This window comes from Protopterus annectens, chromosome 15.part0 (genome assembly GCF_019279795.1).
Source record: "Protopterus annectens isolate FY-2018-M chromosome 15.part0, PAN1.0, whole genome shotgun sequence".
Lineage (NCBI taxonomy): Eukaryota > Metazoa > Chordata > Ceratodontiformes > Protopteridae > Protopterus > Protopterus annectens.
The window spans coordinates 209731260-209749102 of NC_056749.1; the positions used below are offsets into that span (position 1 = coordinate 209731260).

General features: G+C 35.9%; 1 long non-coding RNA gene across 1 annotated transcript in view; it reads left to right on the forward strand.

Annotated features, from left to right (window-relative positions):
• LOC122790128 overlaps positions 1-17843 on the forward strand; it is a 171572-nt gene that overhangs the window by 94911 nt on the left and 58818 nt on the right. The window lies entirely within an intron of this gene.

Below are 17843 nucleotides of genomic sequence, written 5' to 3' on the forward strand. Positions count from 1 at the left end.
AATCTCTTTAGACTTGACTGTCAAGGGACGATTCTGCCTAATGAATTTGGTTAACTTTTTCAAGAGAGTTACACAGGCTGTCAATAGTGGTCATACTATTCGTATGGCACATCTCGACTTCACCAAGGTGTATGACACTGCACCTGCATGTTAAAATTGTAAGGTTAATTCATTAAAAATAGATTACAGTGTAGCAAGATGGATAGCAAACTGTGTGAAAGATGGGTCCTACACAGTTCAAGTGACATACACCTCATCAGAGTGTATGAAAGTAGTCAGTGTTGTCCCCAGGGCTTAGTGTTGAGACCCTTTTTGGCATTTACGTTTACAATTTCCATACGGGAATCCAAGACTTCTGACTTACTAAGTTTGCAGATGACTGCAAAATATAAGTTATTGTCAAGTTCCCCTCTTAAATCCTAATCCTTTGGCAAGAACTAAACATTTAAAAACTGGTGTACTGAAAATGGGCTCAGATTAAATGCAAACAAGTATAGTATTGCCACATTTGGTAGACAACCCATCCCCTCAGGATACATCATACATAATGTTCCACTTCAAATTAAAAATGTTGTCAGAGACCTTAGAAAATGGGTTGATAATTCACTCTCTTTCAATCATCACATTGCAACAGTAGTCAGAACATCTATCTACTTAGTAGAGTAGAAGTAAATGAAGAGTTGGTTATTGTTGCAAATACAGTCAAGGATGATTTAGTGTGGAATCTAAAATAAGAAGAGCTTAGTAAAAAACTGATACTGTTAGTGAGCATATTAAGAAACACAGTTTCAAGCGAAGTAAGAGCAAAAAAACTGACAAGTCTGAAATACAGGGTTCAAATTTTGTCAGATGGTCTGAAGTGTGATCCAGAAAAAGTATGAGCTGCCATGCAAATGTCGAAGGCAGAATACAAGTAAGCATTACAGGGGTGTTTAGGAATGATGTCTTCCAAAGTTTGTAGATAATGTGCTTTAGATGATAACATTTCTAAGAGAGCTACTAGAACATGATGTAGTTTGGAAATGGATCAATGGTTAGGAGAAGAGTTTTGAAATCTTAAGGAGCTAGTCACACATGTCATGATGTGAATAAACTGGTAGCTAGTCACAGATGTGTCAAAATATTATGATCTGAATAAACTAGTCACAAGTATATCAAAATATAATGATGTGAATAAACCATTGGCTAGTTATAGATGTTTCAGCATTACATTTTTATTATGTGAATAAACCAGTAGCTAGTCACAGATGTGCTAGCATTAAAATGTTATGCAGGCAATAATGCCTGACAGGGTGTGTGTTATTGTGTAATTAATGCCCACCCCTGGGTGTTATGAGGTCCAAACAACCTTGGAGGGTATTATTGTGCTTAGAGAATGAGCTGTCTGTAAAACTGTTGTGTTTTACTTACTTTTTTAAGTACTATTTCTTTTTTATATATTTTTGATCTAAAATAGTTCCTCCACCTAATGTTTCAAACATGCCATAGTATATGTTAATAGTGTTGGAGGAAGCATTTTACATCAAAAATATGTAAAACATACATTCAGGTAAGAGGTCAAGAGCATACCTCTCAACCTCTTAGAACAAGAAATCTGGACAAAGCCATAAATAATGGGGGAACAAAAGCAAAAAAATAGGGACAAGTTTTAAATAATGTTTTTACAAACATAGAAAAGTTGATAGACTAAGAGGTTTTGCATTAGCATGTATTTTCTGAAAGGAATGAAGTCTGAAATGTAAATGTCTGTCATTATTTTCTGACTTCGGCACTCAGTGATTTGCCAGCAATGCCAGCGAGGACCATGCCAAAAATCTGAGGCAAAAATCTGGATATTCTTCAAAAATCTGTACAGTTGATAGGTATGTTGAGAGGTGTACAGTCCTCTTAACTGCTGCTGCCAGGGATCGCTCTCATTCTTCACTCTCTCTCTCTCTCTCTCTCTCTCTCTCTCTCTCACTCGCACAGTCTCTTCTGCTTTCATACATGCATACACTCTCACTCACAGGCATGCATACACACACACACACACACACACACACACACACACACACACACACACACACATACACATATACACACACTTTTTTTAAGTATTTTTCTTTTGTACTTTACACTCACTAAACAGTAAAAACACTGCTTAGTGAGTATAAAATAGCTCGATCAGTCTCACTGTTCACTCTCCTTCTTTCTCATTCATGCACACATACACAGTCTCTTCTGTTTTCACACACACATACATATACACACAGTCTCTTCTGCTTTCATGCAAGCATTCACTCACACACAGACAGAAACATAAACACACATACACACATGCACTTTTTTCTGTTTATATTTTTTACATTCGCTAAACAGTAAAAGCTGTGCTTAGCAAGTGTAAAATAAACACTTGATAGATTTCACTTTCACTCACATGCAAGCATATACTTACGCACACACAGACATAACACATGCATTTTTTTTTAAATTTCTTTTTTTTTTACATTTTATACTCACTCTCACTAAACAGCAGAAGCATTGCTTAGCGAGTGTAAAATAATGGTGGTCATCAGGTTTTTCTGTTTGAGCTCCATGGCAGCTTGATATGCTGCCATGAAGCAGCACACTCATTTTTGAGGGTCTATATTAGAACATCGAAGTTTTAGAACTTCGAATGTTCTAATATCGACCCCTAATAAGCGAAAGCTGAAAATAGCGAAGTTTTACCAAATTCTTTCCTAAGGAAAGAATTCGGTTGTCCATTCCTGTCACTTCGCTATTTTCAGCACTGTGGTGGAAAGTTAGGGGTGGGGTTCAGGTAAGTGTGCGATTGTGTGGACGTGCAGGTTAGGTGAGTTAGGGTTATGGAGTGGGTCAGGTAAGTGTGCGAATGTGTGGACGTGAGGGTTAGGGCAGGGTGAGGTGTGTGTGCGATAGTGACGGACCTTAGGGTTAGGGTTTGGGTTAAGGTAAGTGGGTAGATAGTGGTGTATGTACAGTTTATTGTAGGGTTAGATGTAAGATTTTAGGTGTATGTATGTGGATTGCTGTTTGTTTGGTGTGATTGTGTTGTATGTATCTGTTTTGGAACAGCAACTTTTTTCCCTAGAATTTTTGATGTTATCAGTTTTTGATTACTAGGGGTCGATATTAGAACATTCAAAGTTCTGAAACTCCAGTGTTCTAATATAGACCCATTTTTGAACAGGCATTACTTTAACATTAATACCCTGCTAGAGAGCGTTCGTTCTCCAATTAGGGTGCTGATATAAAGTTTGCCCATTCTCTAAAATGTATATAAACCAGTAGCTATTTATAGATTAGTCACTTTAAAATACTTTGACATAAATAAACCAGTAACTGGTCATATATGGGTCAGCATTAAACTATCATGATGGGAATGAACCAGTACATAGTCACGTATATGACAGCACTAAAATATGATGTGAATAAACCAGTAGATAGTTGTGTACGTGTAAGCATTAGAATATCATGATGTGACCTAACCAGTAACTAGTCACGTGTCAGCATTAAAATATTGTAATGTAACTAAGCCAGTCATAATGGTACAGGAACACTGATTCTACAAGAGAACAGACCAGAGTCAAGAGCATTTACAGGTACATAAAAGAAATACACTCAAACAGTAAAGGGTATGTTAGCAATAGTGTATGGGTGTGAGAAATTATAAAAGTATGTCTAGTGTAAAGACGTTCAGGTGGAAAAAGACTGAAAACCCTTGCAAGGCATTTTCAAAACGTCATCGCATATGGTAGGACATAAAGTTACAGTAGATGGTAATTAATCTGCAGGAGATTAACTAAAAATGATGTACATTCCACGCAAGTTATAACACATTGCAGATGCATTGAGTAAATTGTATTTACTACAAAATCATGATGAGTTACTAGAACAACTACAGATTCTTTGGAATACAGTTACCAATGGCAAAAAAAGGAATAGAAGTTCAGAGGTCTATTAATAACAAATTAGAAATGCACAAGGACACTACAGTGAATGCATGGCCTCCATAAAAATCATTAAGAAATTCAGCCTTATCTTTCTTCCAAGTATCAAATACACTGTGACAAGGGCTTGTTGTTCAAAGCTTTGAAAATAATAATCCCCAATCAGACGAAAAGACTTCTGCTTGAGAAAAGTCAAGTTTCACATCGGGGAAAAGTAAAGTGCGAAGAAAAAGCATGAGATTTAAACTTTTGGCCAGGTAAATCAACTCAGAACAAGTACTGAAAAATTATGCCAATTGCAAAGCAAGCTTAATAACAGCCCAAAGGATGAAATGGTAGCATACTCATTTCCAGATTATAGCCGCGGTGGTGCAGCAGTAGCATTGTCGCCTCACAGCAAGAGGTTCTCCCGTTCGATTCTTGGCTGGAGCGCCTTCTGTGTGGAGTCTGCATGTCCTCCCCGTGGTCGAGTGGCATTCGAAAGACATGTGTGAATAGGCGTGCCTTCGTTGAAGGTTGGGCATCGAGGCTGGCACCTCTGCACCATAAAACTCGACTGCCAATCATTAGCGGACTGGAGTTCTGCTGTGGCGACCCCTAACCGGGAAAAGCTAAAAGAAAAACAGCAACTCATTTCCAGATTATCTGTGAAGCTGATTAAGCACCAATTTGTTCCAGTTCAAAGAATCCGTGGATCTCATATGCATTGATTATAACTCTGAGTTATTTTTTTATTATTTTACTTTCCTATTTATCAGGTAAGCCTGTTGGAGAGTTTTTTTTTTCACATCTACATCAGTTCACTGATTAAATTAATTGTTCATAACTGGAAAGTAGACAAACAGAGACTGAGGGAATCAAAGCCTGGAGTACAGAAAGTAATTTATTAACAGCTCTTAAACTTAAGCCTCTGTATTGTAAGAGTTGTTTGAAATAGTAACACTGATGGATACAATAACTGCAAGTGGGTAGTGATTCAGAGTCTCTATTCTCAAGTTAGTGGATATGTGATGCCGTTGTGTCTGACGGTGGCCTGCAATATAGAAGTAAGGAAATTAGAGCACTTGTATATGAATGAGAACTCAGACATGTATCATCTAGTTTACGCTATCTGCAGAAACAAAATGGAAGATGGTAGTAAACTATCCAGTGAAGACTTATGAGAGAGAAAAAAAAAACTACAGCAAATGCTATGGGGATTGTCATGTTATATTTTAAAGTTTAGCAATATTCCATTTTATAGACTCAGTCTCTTATTATAGATATATATATATAATATAGATAGAAAAGACGTTTCCCTAGTTTAATTGCATTACTAACACTGGAAAATCAGTATAAAGTCAAGAAAATGCTGAAAAAATTAGTAGAGGCAGAAATATTACTGTGATAGAATCTGAAGAAGACTACTGGATTTATAGGAAGGGAGTGAAATAGGAATCCAGAAGTCATGAAAAAGTTCACAACCCAAAAATGAAGTTGCTGTTCTGGCAGCTACTTCTCAAAGTGTAGTTTGTGGGGAAGATGGTAAGCTGTACAGAAGTCACAGAAATTTGTACAGAGCAAGTATGTCAGAGTTCCAGAAAAAACAGTAACCAGAAATGTTACAAGCAGTCCATTCGCAAGAAACTAGAGAGTGAGCACTGTAAGTTAAGAGTTAGAGAGAAAAAAGAGGCATTTGAAGTCATGTCTTAAATTAAAGCTGTAATACGATAATAACTGCTCCCAAAGTAAGACCAGGTGTCCAGTATGAATAGACATAGACCTCTTAAATTCTGCAGAATGGCTTTAGTGGGGGGGGGGATGGGAGCAAATAGTCCAAATAAGGAGGGCATGTTTTGTCTAAAGAGTGAGAGGACAGCAATTTGTATTTATATGAGGATCCCTGTTTGGAATGTCAGTGGTCTAATTAGCTCTGTTAAAACAGCATGGATGTTTACCTATGCCAAGTTGTATTTACTGTATATTGTTCCCAAAGGACATACATCCCTCATCACCATAACATGTAAATGTGTTAATATTGAGCTTCTCACAGGAGTTTTTTGCTGAGTTTAGCAGAAGCAGTGTAGCACTCCTAATTCAAGTGGATGTTCCAGTTAAGTTGATGGAATACAGACAGGACAGTTAAAGAAATGATGCAGATATCTGACTACTGTATGGTTAAATGGGATTCTAAAGACTTCTAAAGATGGAAAAGTTTCATAATTAAAAGAGTCTCTGGTTTCAAAGCATAACTGCCCTTATGCAGTGCCCTCCCTGTACAAGTTATTTAAGATAATAGCTCCTGGGAATCTAAAACTTTGCTGGCCTCTAATGAAGTGAGTAAGGCAGTTGAGAACTGGACTGCTGATAAGAGCTAGATGTTTCAGAATACCATGAGTCAGAGAAATGAGGGGAAGGGATGGTTATGCCATCACTGCTGTTGAGAAAATGTGCAAAGAGCTGTATGTACTAGTCAATTAATGCAGGCCTCATTATGAAAAAGTGGCATTGAGTGTGATATTTCCAATATCAGTGTTAGCTCTCCCCGAATTGTACATAGGTTCATAGGTTCATAGGTTAGTACTAAGCTAACTGCCCTTGTGAGCCATTTTAAGCTTAGCAAATTATCCCTTGTGAGACTTGAACCCATACAAACAGGACTATTGAGACAATTAATAGACTGGAGTGAAATATAGTTCACAAGACTGAAGGCTTTCTGCTAGAGGATTATTTACTGCATGGCTATAACAGATGCATAAAGTCAGATGATGGTTAGCACAAAAGATTAAGGCTACAAGTTGTTGAATGAGCTGTTTCCATAGTTTAATTCCTTCACCCTTCATTTGACTACTCTGTAACTGTGAACAATTAGCTTAATCAAAGAATGCTCTAGTACAGTTAGAAAATTGGTCTAGGCTTCACAATGGTCTTCTAGACAACATGTCTAAATGTTACTGGTTAATGATTTTTTGAATGGCTTTAGTGGGGGGGAATGGGAGCAAATAGTCCAAATAAGGAGGGCATGTTTTGTCTAAAGAGTGAGAGGACAGCAATTTGTATTTATATGAGGATCCCTGTTTGGAATGTCAGTGGTCTAATTAGCTCTGTTAAAACAGCATGGATGTTTACCTATGCCAAGTTGTATTTACTATATATTGTTCCCAAAGGAAATACATCCCTCATCACCATAACATGTAAATGTGTTAATATTGAGCTTCTCACAGGAGTTTTTTGCTGAGTTTAGCAGAAGCAGTGTAGCACTCCTAATTCAAGTGGATGTTCCAGTTAAGTTGATGGAATACAGACAGGACAGAATGTGGACCTAAGTCTTGGTGACACTCAAACGGAGGCCTCAACTATTAATGTTACTGAGTGTGTACAATCCTCCAGGGTCAGCAATGCAAAAATTTAGTTTGATGATGGGGATATAATACTTTTTGTGGAGGGGACAATGTTGATGGTAGGAGATTGGAATGTGATTATAATCCTTGATTTGATATAATCTTTGATGTGGCTCTAGTAGTCAGTGGGAGTGGAAGTATGAGATTGCCCCAGCAAAGTAGATTTTCTTAAATATTGTAAGATTTTAGGGCTAGTGGGTATTACAAAATTCAATGAAACAATAAGGGTCAAGTATAAATACTCTTCCCCAGTGGACAAGATATACTCTAGGATAAATAGAATACTAGTGTCAGTTAAGGACCTCAATCTAGCACAGAAATTGTATATACCCTCAATTGCAGTATCTACTAATAATTCACAATTACTGGGACTGGAAGGTCTGAGGGTGCTATTATATAGGAAGTAGAGATATGGAATTGCCTTTTAAAAGTACCTGAAATTTAGGATCTTTCACTGGATGGAATTACAGACTGTAATTCAAGTTTATCATTTAAATATTTTTGATAATTGTAAAGTATATAACAGTACCATAAAGGAGTTATCTTTAGAAACATGGATTCTTGGGTTCGGCAATGATAGGCTTTAGTCATAGAAATTATAAGGATTGAGGACATTAAGTGAAAAACACCAAGGCAGAAATACTAAATATTTTAGATAAAATGACTAATTTAGGAACACTAGTTTGCAATTAAAATATCTCGATATGCTCCAGCATCATAGAGACCTTTAGAGATAAGGCTATCAACAAATGGGTCAAAGGCTGGTAATGCAGTTTAGGAATGAGGGGACAAGGCAGTTACCTTCTATGACTAATGAAATATTGAGAGTATTTTGAACTTTTTATAATAATCTATATAGTTCACATGATAACAAAGTGCAAAGTGAATTTTGTAGGAGGCATGAATAGAGTAACATGTTGGAGGTTAACATATAAGTCAGGCATATACTTGGCTGCTAATGTACACTAAGAGGAAATTGGAATGATTTTTTATTAGACATTGGAGAAATCACCAAAACTGGTTGGGTATACCAAAGAATTTTATGGCTGAAAATGGACTGGATCTAGGAAAAGTGGGTTTAGCTTAAAGAAGGGTCCCATAATGCTTTGAAATTAGGTATTTTACTCTGTCAGCTATTATACTCATAAAATATATACAGTCTAAATTCAAAACTTGCCTATACAATGCTCTGTGCAATCAAGGATTGACCATCACTCTCCAGCATTGTATAGGCCAGTTTTGATTCTGAATTCAGACTGTATGGTTTTATGAGTGTATTAGCTGACAGAGTAAAAAAACTAATGTCAAAGTTAATCTATTATGGTAAGCATGCATTTCCAACAGGTTGTCAAAGGTCAGAAAATATTTTTAATATTTTGGTGTTAGTGCAGCATGTGCAATGTTCAGACAAACCTTTAGTGACTTTGTCAAAGGATGCCAAGAAGGGACTTGATAGAGTAAATCAGGAATTCTTTTTTGTTTGTGCTGATGGGAGAGCTGGGTGATACTAACAAAACTTACTAAGTTAATTTAAAAAATATATATAGGTGCTACAGTTCAAGTTATACTCAATGGATGTCTCTCAGAACCCTCATTTCTAAGGCGTGAGACCTTTCAGGGTTGCCCCATGATTAGGGCATCACTGATCAAGGGATAGAGCTGGAATGCTGAACAGATAAAACTTTAGCTTTTCACATAAAAGTTGTTAATTTATCATACAGAACTAGAGACTGATCTACTCAAGCTATTTGATTTATTGGCAACTTGTGAGAACATGGTTACAAAGTTAGCACAGCTATGATGCAGCCTATATCTTGTAACTTCAATATATCAAATAATTTGCAAAATAAATATTTCTTTTAACATAGCTAATATGCAGGCTATATCTTCTATTTTGTCCATCAAGTATTCTTCAGAATAAATATCTCTTAAATATATATTTTAATGGAAACAAAAGAGTGTTATATATCTGGGGATTCAGATGGCACCAACAATTAAATCTAAAGCTGAAAATTCTTATAAAGAGTTACTGTTAAGTGAAATGAAAGGATCAATTACCTGAGTCTGATCTGGGCTTTGAGATGAAAAAATGTCATTACCGATGACTTTATTATTTTCATATGATTCCATCTGGGACATCATTGTTAAATATATCTGGTTCAAAAGTAGATCAATGGCAGCATACAAAATACTGAGACTCTCCTGATTTCATCCTCTGCATCCTGCAAGTGGATCCATCCAGATTTTACGGTGGAATGGCCCATGGTGGACTTAAGGCAAATTAAATTATATCTATTTACACACACACACACACACACACACATATATATATATATATATATATATATATATATATATATATATATATATATATATATATATATATATATATATATATATGGTTCCAATTCACATGATCGAAAGCTCATAACATCTAAATTCAAAACAGCGAGACCAAATGATCGAAAATCCAAAACATCTACAACTCATAACATTGAATCTCAAAACATTGAAAACTGCAAAGCAACTATAAACATCCCACACACTGTTTACTACATTTTTGCAGGGGGGCAAGCCCCCCTGTACCCCACACCCCCCTGTAAATTAAATATACCAACTACAAGGTCGCACTACAATGGGGTTAGGAAATTAACTTTTTCTCCCACTGTAGTGTGACCTCGGAGTTGGTATATTTAATTTATGGGGGGGTGGGGGGTGCAGGGGGGCTTGCCCCCTGTATAAATGTAGTAAAATCTCTGTGGGATGTTATTTATAGTTGCTTTGCAGCTTTCAATGTTTTGAGATTAGATGTTTTGGGTTTTAGATGTTGTGGTTTAGATGTTATGAATTTAGATGTTATGGGTTTTTGATGTTTTCAAGTGGAACCATATATATATATATATATATATATATATATATATATATATATATATGTCTAAAATGAAACTGTGTATGTTCAGTATGGAAGTGGGTATAGACAAGCTTAAAAGAGGATTGCATCATGAACCCTTGCTATGTGCAACTGAGTAAGAGATGACCTGACCCCCTGAGAACCTTTTGATAAAGTTAAGGCATACAGAAAAGTTAAAATACTTGGTGCAACTAACAGCTGGAACTAATTGCAGTAGATGGACATGTTCTCAGACTAGGTATGGAGTAACAAACAGATTGTTTAAGCATTGATGCCGTCCAAGCAAAATATTTATAGCTTGGAATTCATAGAGGTTTTAAAGGAGAAGGCATTTACCTGTCATGTTTAGAGAACATTACACAAGGGAATAGTTCTCTGGCCAGCCTAATGTATAGACTTTGTACTGGTTCTGTAGTTTTGAGAGGAAATGAAACTGTAAATACCATTAACATGGTTTAAAAGCAATTTATTTATGTATTTATTTATTTGTTTGTTTATTTATCTATATATTTTACATTTCTTTACCAGGAAAGTCTGACTGGGCATTAACTGCCCATTTTCAGCAGTGGCCCAAGATAAAAGCCCCACAGAGTTCAACAAATTACAAATTATACAATGCCTACTCTAAAACGTGCACGCTGATTGGCCAGCCCAACCAGCGTGCCCGTTGTAAATCCCTCAATATACTAACAGAAAAAGGTCCGGTCGCCCGGACTTTTTCCATTAGTATAAAACACTGTCTCGCTATGTTAAAAGAGTTTAACATAGCGACAGATTTAAAAAGCAACGGAGATCTCCGTTGCTTTTTAGCTGTCTCGCTATGTTAAACTCCTTTAACATAGCGACACAGTAAGCAACGGAGATCTTGCGATCTCCGTTGCTTTTAAACCTGTCTCGCTATGTTAAATGAGTTTAACATAGCGAGACAGCTTTAAAATAAGCAACGGAGATCTCCGTTGCTTATTTTAAAGCTGTCTCGCCATGTTAAACCCATTTAACATAGCGAGAGTAAAAGCAACGGAGATCTTGCGTTCTCCGTTGCTTTGCACACTCTGATGTACTGCGTAGGCATCGCAGTACATCAGAACTGCCGTGGAACACCAGACAGCTGCGGAAGGGCAGCAAAGAGTATATACAATGCCATTATTTAAGAAAAGTAATTATTTATTTTCTTAAATAATGTCATTATAATAGCAATAACCACTTCTGGGTGGTAATGCTGGATTTACCCACGGTTGTCTTTGTTTGGTCCTCGGGCCTCGGGACCAAACCACGCCAACCATGGGTAAATCCAGCATTACCCACACCCAGGCGTGGGTTATTGCTATAGTATTTTACAATACAGACAGCATGCTAAAAAGCAACAAGTTTGTACTATCTGTTAATAGGACACAGTATGTCAAATGTCTCAGTCTTAGACCCTGTCATCCTCAATAGTTTTATAAACAAGCTCCATACTCCAGTGGGACCAGCCTCCCTGGTTCAGTATACAGATGACTTCACTCTAATTTGCTGAGCTCTAGGCATGCCATCACTAGAAACTATTACACAACACTGCTGCAAGTATATCAGATCTTTTCTGAACCAATCTACTCTTCTGCGGAACCCATATGAAACAAAAATTCTACTTTTCATCCCAAACAATACTCTGGTCACAAAAGTATCTTTACTGTATCTTCTGCACAAGACAATAGACTTGGGTTATCACAAATACTGATTACTTGGGATCACCATAGATAATGAAAAATATGAGCTACAAATCCAAAATACTATAAAAAAACATAGAAAACCAGGTCTTCTCTATGAAGCAGTTCCTTACCTCCCCTTGCAATCTAGAAAGGCCAGTGCCCCCTCATATCTATTGCTGTCTCTCGCCTATGTCTCTACCCTAATCACAAATGTCAGTGCCTCTGTTATATAAAAATCTGGAACAAAGTTACAATAAAACAGCACAAGTTGCAATCTGCCTTTCAAAAAAATCCTGTTATTGCCAAACACTCAACCTACTAAAGTAGTTGGAATTCCTCAGCTATCAAAAATTCAATCAACTTAAACTGGCCCAAAGTATACTTTATCATCCAAATGTATGTCCAGTACTGAAGACTATAATGTTGTGGTATTGCCCATCTAGATCTTTCAGGTATAAGGGTACATATCCTGCCAAATTCCACAGATTAAACAATAAACATGGTGAAGCAATGTAGTCCTTATATGTTGCAAATGTTGGAATAGTCTCTCATAAGGCTTAAGTAAAATCATAAATCCAAAATAATTCAAAGCAAATCTTAGGACCCACCTTTTTGATTCCAAGCTACTCTCCTGCCACTCTTTTCCTGGCTAAGTATTGTTACAGCTCTATTTGTCTTCTACCAGTAATGTTCATTTGGTCTTATTGCATAATCTAAACTTCTGGGTTTTCATCAGAAGACCCAATAACTTAGCCACAGCTAGAAATTCTTACCAAATAATCTATTTTCTAATAATAATGCTCTAAATTTTTAACATTATCATCACTACTTAATAAAACAGAAATGAAACTCTAGAATATAATGACATCTAGGATCTATCGCTTTTATGTTTTTATACTGTTGTGTATCTTGTATGTGATATTTAAGATTTGCTGTTTTGCATTATATTGTAATGTTGTAATGATCTCAAACAAATAAACTATAAATCAATGTTACCATAGAGATCCAATAAGTGCTCGAACACCCCTGGTTAGTGCCTCTTCTGGATTTGTTATATGGCCAAACTTTTAGTAGCAATATGATGCCCTTTCGCTGAAACAATGTTACCACTTGTAACAAAAGACTCTGCGACTGTAGTCTGTATAATTCCTGTTGTTCCTCTAAACAGCACGCCAGTCCAAAGTATTCTAAAACTGATTTATTGAAACGTAGTGTATATAAAAACCAAATGCATTAAAACTGAAGTCTCAGTAATAATTCCTGCACACTCGCTCGCTTGATACACGTTAATCCAAATGCGTTAGTGTGCAGAATGTGAAACAAGGTCTATACACTAAAATATACTATCGTAAACAACTTAGCGAACAATGGTTTAGCGCTTTCACCCAAATCTTATGGGCTTCTTCAGAACACCATTGTTCAAGACAATCAAATATTTAAGACCTTTTAGGCGCCAAAATAAGCCCCAACTGTTTGAATATTTAAAGTGACAGTGCTCTGTACGTAGCTAGAATATTAAAGAATTAAAGGTGGTGTACCCAACTGGATCGCTTGTTTCAAAAACATGTTCCCAGGATAACTTTTACAATAATAATAAAACATTGTATATCATACAAAATCTAAGTTGTATGACAGATAATAATAATAACTAATACTAAATAATAATGTACAGTGATAAAAATGATAATAATAATAATGAAGTTAAAATACAACTAAATATACAATATTACAATATATAAAACATAAAAATTTCAATTCAGTGACTGATATGCCCTGATGTTTATAAATAATTGATTACTCGTCTAATGTCCTATCACTAGACTATCTATACCAAAATTTTTGTAGATATACATTCTATAATTAATATGTGTGTTTAATGACTAATAGATTCTAAATACAATCAATTCATATACTTATTGATAATATTGGCTGGATTTTAACTACAACTTTGTTGTAATTGAGATAAAAATAGAACCAAAATAGAGACAAAAAGTAGAGACAAAAAGTAAACAATAATAAAACAAAAATACAGTCCCTAAAACGCTACCAAATGTATAATTCCCAAATAAGGTGTTGTCCATGTTCGTATTCTATGTAACAACTCCTTATTAAACTGTGTTTAGTGACTAATACTGTTGTTTTTAAATTTACTTGTTGACCTCCAGAATAGCTTTCAATGAAATACTATCATTGAGTCCCGGAGGAATAGTTGCATCTGTTCCTTCATAAATTTCTGTTATTTCTCAGAAACTTGATTCAGTATTTTGAATATGGTATAAACTCAAAATTTTTCATGCATTATTCTTTACAATCTATAATCTATTAATTTTATCTAATCTTCTTTCATAGTTATTTCTTCTGTGTTTATTTGAAATTGTTTGCTGGTGTCAAAATACTTTGGATTATTATATAATTTGTAATATGTTATAGTTTTTGTATAACTAGTATGAATCACTTTTGTAACATACTTAGTTCTGGAGCTTTTCTCCCCAGGACTCCATTGAAAACGGGTTATTTGACCCAATGGACTATCCTGGTAAACCAACTGCAAATAAATAAAATAAAATAAAATAAATAAAGATTTGCCACCATGCTTCTCTGTAATTTAGGAATTTTTTGTTGTCCCTACCCCTAGGATCGTTACGAACTTGGTCTAATAGGGCAAACTTAAAATGATGTTTGGGACCTTCAAGTTCTATGTGCTTAAATAATGCACTTTTCTGATCTTTCTTTCTAATATTGTACATGTGCTCATAAATGTGTTTTTTTAAACATCTTTCCGTTTTTCCCACATAATAACTAAAACACTCTTGACAAACAGCAATATAGACAACTTAAAGTATGTAATAATTGTTCTGCTAAATGAAACTGCTTATTGTACATTCTTTCCCACTCAGTGAATATTGTGCATGAAAATTCCTAAATTACAGAGAAGCATGGTGGCAAATCTTTAACCCAGTCAACTAATCTGCTAACTCCCTATCCCTACAACTTTGCAATCCCATCTGCAGCATTTGCTGATGCTGTATCTATTTATTTCTCCTGTCCTAACATAGAAATACCCAGAATCCTGAATCTTCTTCATCTTTCGACTTTTCCCGGTTAGGGGTCAGCACAGCAGATCACCTGTCCGCTCATGCTTGGCAGTGGAGTTTTACAGTGTCGAGTTGCCAGCCCGGGCCCAACCTTCCACAGAAGGCACACACATGCACACACTGACACCTAGAACCAATTTAGAGTGTCAAATCCACCTACAGCATGTCTTTGGGATGTAGGAGGAAACTGAAGTACCCGGAGTAAACCTACGCAACCACAGGAGGACATGCAGACTCCACACAGAAGGCAGCCCAGCTGAGGATCGAACCAGAGAACCTCTTGCTGTGAGGTGGCAATGCTAACCACTGCATTACCGCGGCCGCAGCATCCTGAATATTATCCAAAATTTTCTAAAGTTGCAAATTATAAATTAAATTTTCAAAAAAACTGTATATTTGCCCTTCTATCAAAAAGAAATTAGAAAAATATATGAAACCTCTAAACCAACAAAGGAACCAACAGCAGCAAAAACAAGTAGAGAAGCAAAAAAGGCAACATGGTTCCAACTCAGCACACATTTAATAACACCAAAACAGGGTAAACGCTTTCACGGATGTGAAAGTAATTCTATATCTACCACTCTGTACAGGAAGACTGTTAGGAGGAATAATATACTACATAACAGTAGTATGCACCCCAACTACACCAAGCTGAATCTTTTGAGAGGGTAAATCTTTCGTATCATGTGTCTTCATAGTGATGATGCACAGTTAACATTGGCTTTGGCTAAACTGAAGGAAGAATTCATTGAAAGGGGCTACAAATCTGCAGTTATTGACACTCAGATTAGCAAAGCTTGGAAAGAGAGGAAGGGGAGATGTAGACCCTATTTTATGAATACCTCATCCAATGCCCAGACTAATGCTGTAAGTGATGTAAATATTCCATCTGGTACTACAACTGATACTGAGGTGGGTATTAGGATGTCCTTGACTTTTGCGAGTAATATTCGCATGGTTTGTGATGTAATCAGAAATAACTGGGATATTCTTTCGACAGTCCAAGAATTGAAAGGAGTGATAGGCCATCAACCTAACTTTACATTTAGAAATAATAGATCCCTGAAGAACCAGCTTTGCTATAGACCTTTAGGCCATCAGGGCCATGTTCAGTCTGAGAGAATGGGAACTTATGCCTGCAGGAGATGCACGGCTTGTGCATGCATACATGCTGGTGGGTTTTTTGTACATCCACAGTTAGGTTTTGAGATAGATACAACCTTTTATGCTGACTGCCACACAAAAAAATGTCTATTTTTGCTTTTGCACTATATGTTTCTCTTTCTATATAGGCAAGACCAACAGAGCATTTAAAGATAGAATTCTGGAGCATCTCAGGGACATCAGGAATGTTAAATAAACTAGTGCTCTGACCATGCATGTTGTTAAAGAAGGTTCCACACACAAGTTTAAGTTTTTTGTTTTGGAGGTTCTACTAGGCAATATGAGAGGTGGGGACCTCAGCAATAAAACTGAAGCTGTGGAACAAAAATGGATTATGTGCTTTCAGGCTTTTAAGCCCCCAGGCCTGAATAGCAAAGTGTAGCTAAAACCATTTCTTAAAGCTAGAGATCTTAAAAATTGATCTGTTCTATTAGCTAGTGTATTTTCTACATATATATTTTTTATATACAGATATTTATGAATAAGTCCTGCATTAATTACTGGGACATGTCCATTTTTATTCATTATTTTTTATATATGTGATGCATGGATTTTATATATATATTTTTTGTCACAAGTTTTAAGATTTTAAGCATCATCACTTTTATAATATTGTAACTATGACTTTTACTTTTTACATTTTATATATATATATATAATTGCTTCCCACATGATATGAATGGGTTAAATTTGCTTGTTGGCCTACATTATTTCTATTGGCTATTTAGTATTTAAATAGTTTTACCATTATGTTTTTTATTATTGTATGGTCTGATGAAACGTAGGACATCCGTGAAAGCGCTTACCCTGTTTTGGTGTTATTAAAGGTGTGCTGTGTTGGAACCATTTTGCCTTTTTTGCTTATCAAAAAGAAATTACTCCACTAACCTAACCAAACTCAAATGTATTAGCTTAAAATAGTCTACTCCTTTCTATGTATAAAGTTCTCAACAGATGCAAATGTCATCTACCACAACAGTTTGTATAAAACGTGGACATTACCTTAGATAAAAACAGATGGCAATCATTTCACTTCTCTTTTCTATCTAAAGTAGTTATAGTTAAAATGAACATCGTTCAAAGACTTATTTTGTTTCTTTTATCCACAATACATTCTATTTTCATTACTGTGTTCAGAGCTATACATGATAAACTCTCAAAGTTCATCTGGTTCAGTAAACCCACTAGAAATGAGTGCAGAAATGTAACATATCCCAAAGACCATGGAGGTATGAAACTAGTGGACTTTTATATCTACTATTTAATTATATGAACATCCCTGATTCTTAAGGCTACAGGTTTCACACTTGATAAAACTAGCTGGGGACCAGCATGGATTTACATATGGCATAGATGTAACAAAAACGATGATTGCGATCTCCTTGCCATCCCATTTTTAAATCAGATCACATAAAAAAAAAAAAAATCGAGAAGTTTATAAGGCAATATGTTGATCACTTTCCAAATACTAATGTAAATCCTGGACCTAGACCAAGTCACTAACCTCTTCCAGCCTACATATAAGAAACCTAATATTTTGATAAATAATACTATGATTGACATCAACCCCCGGATTTACTATCCTTTCATGCAGGACTAGTTTAATCCTGCATGGAAGCGGCCGTTTAGGAGCATGACGGCAGCATGCCATGCAT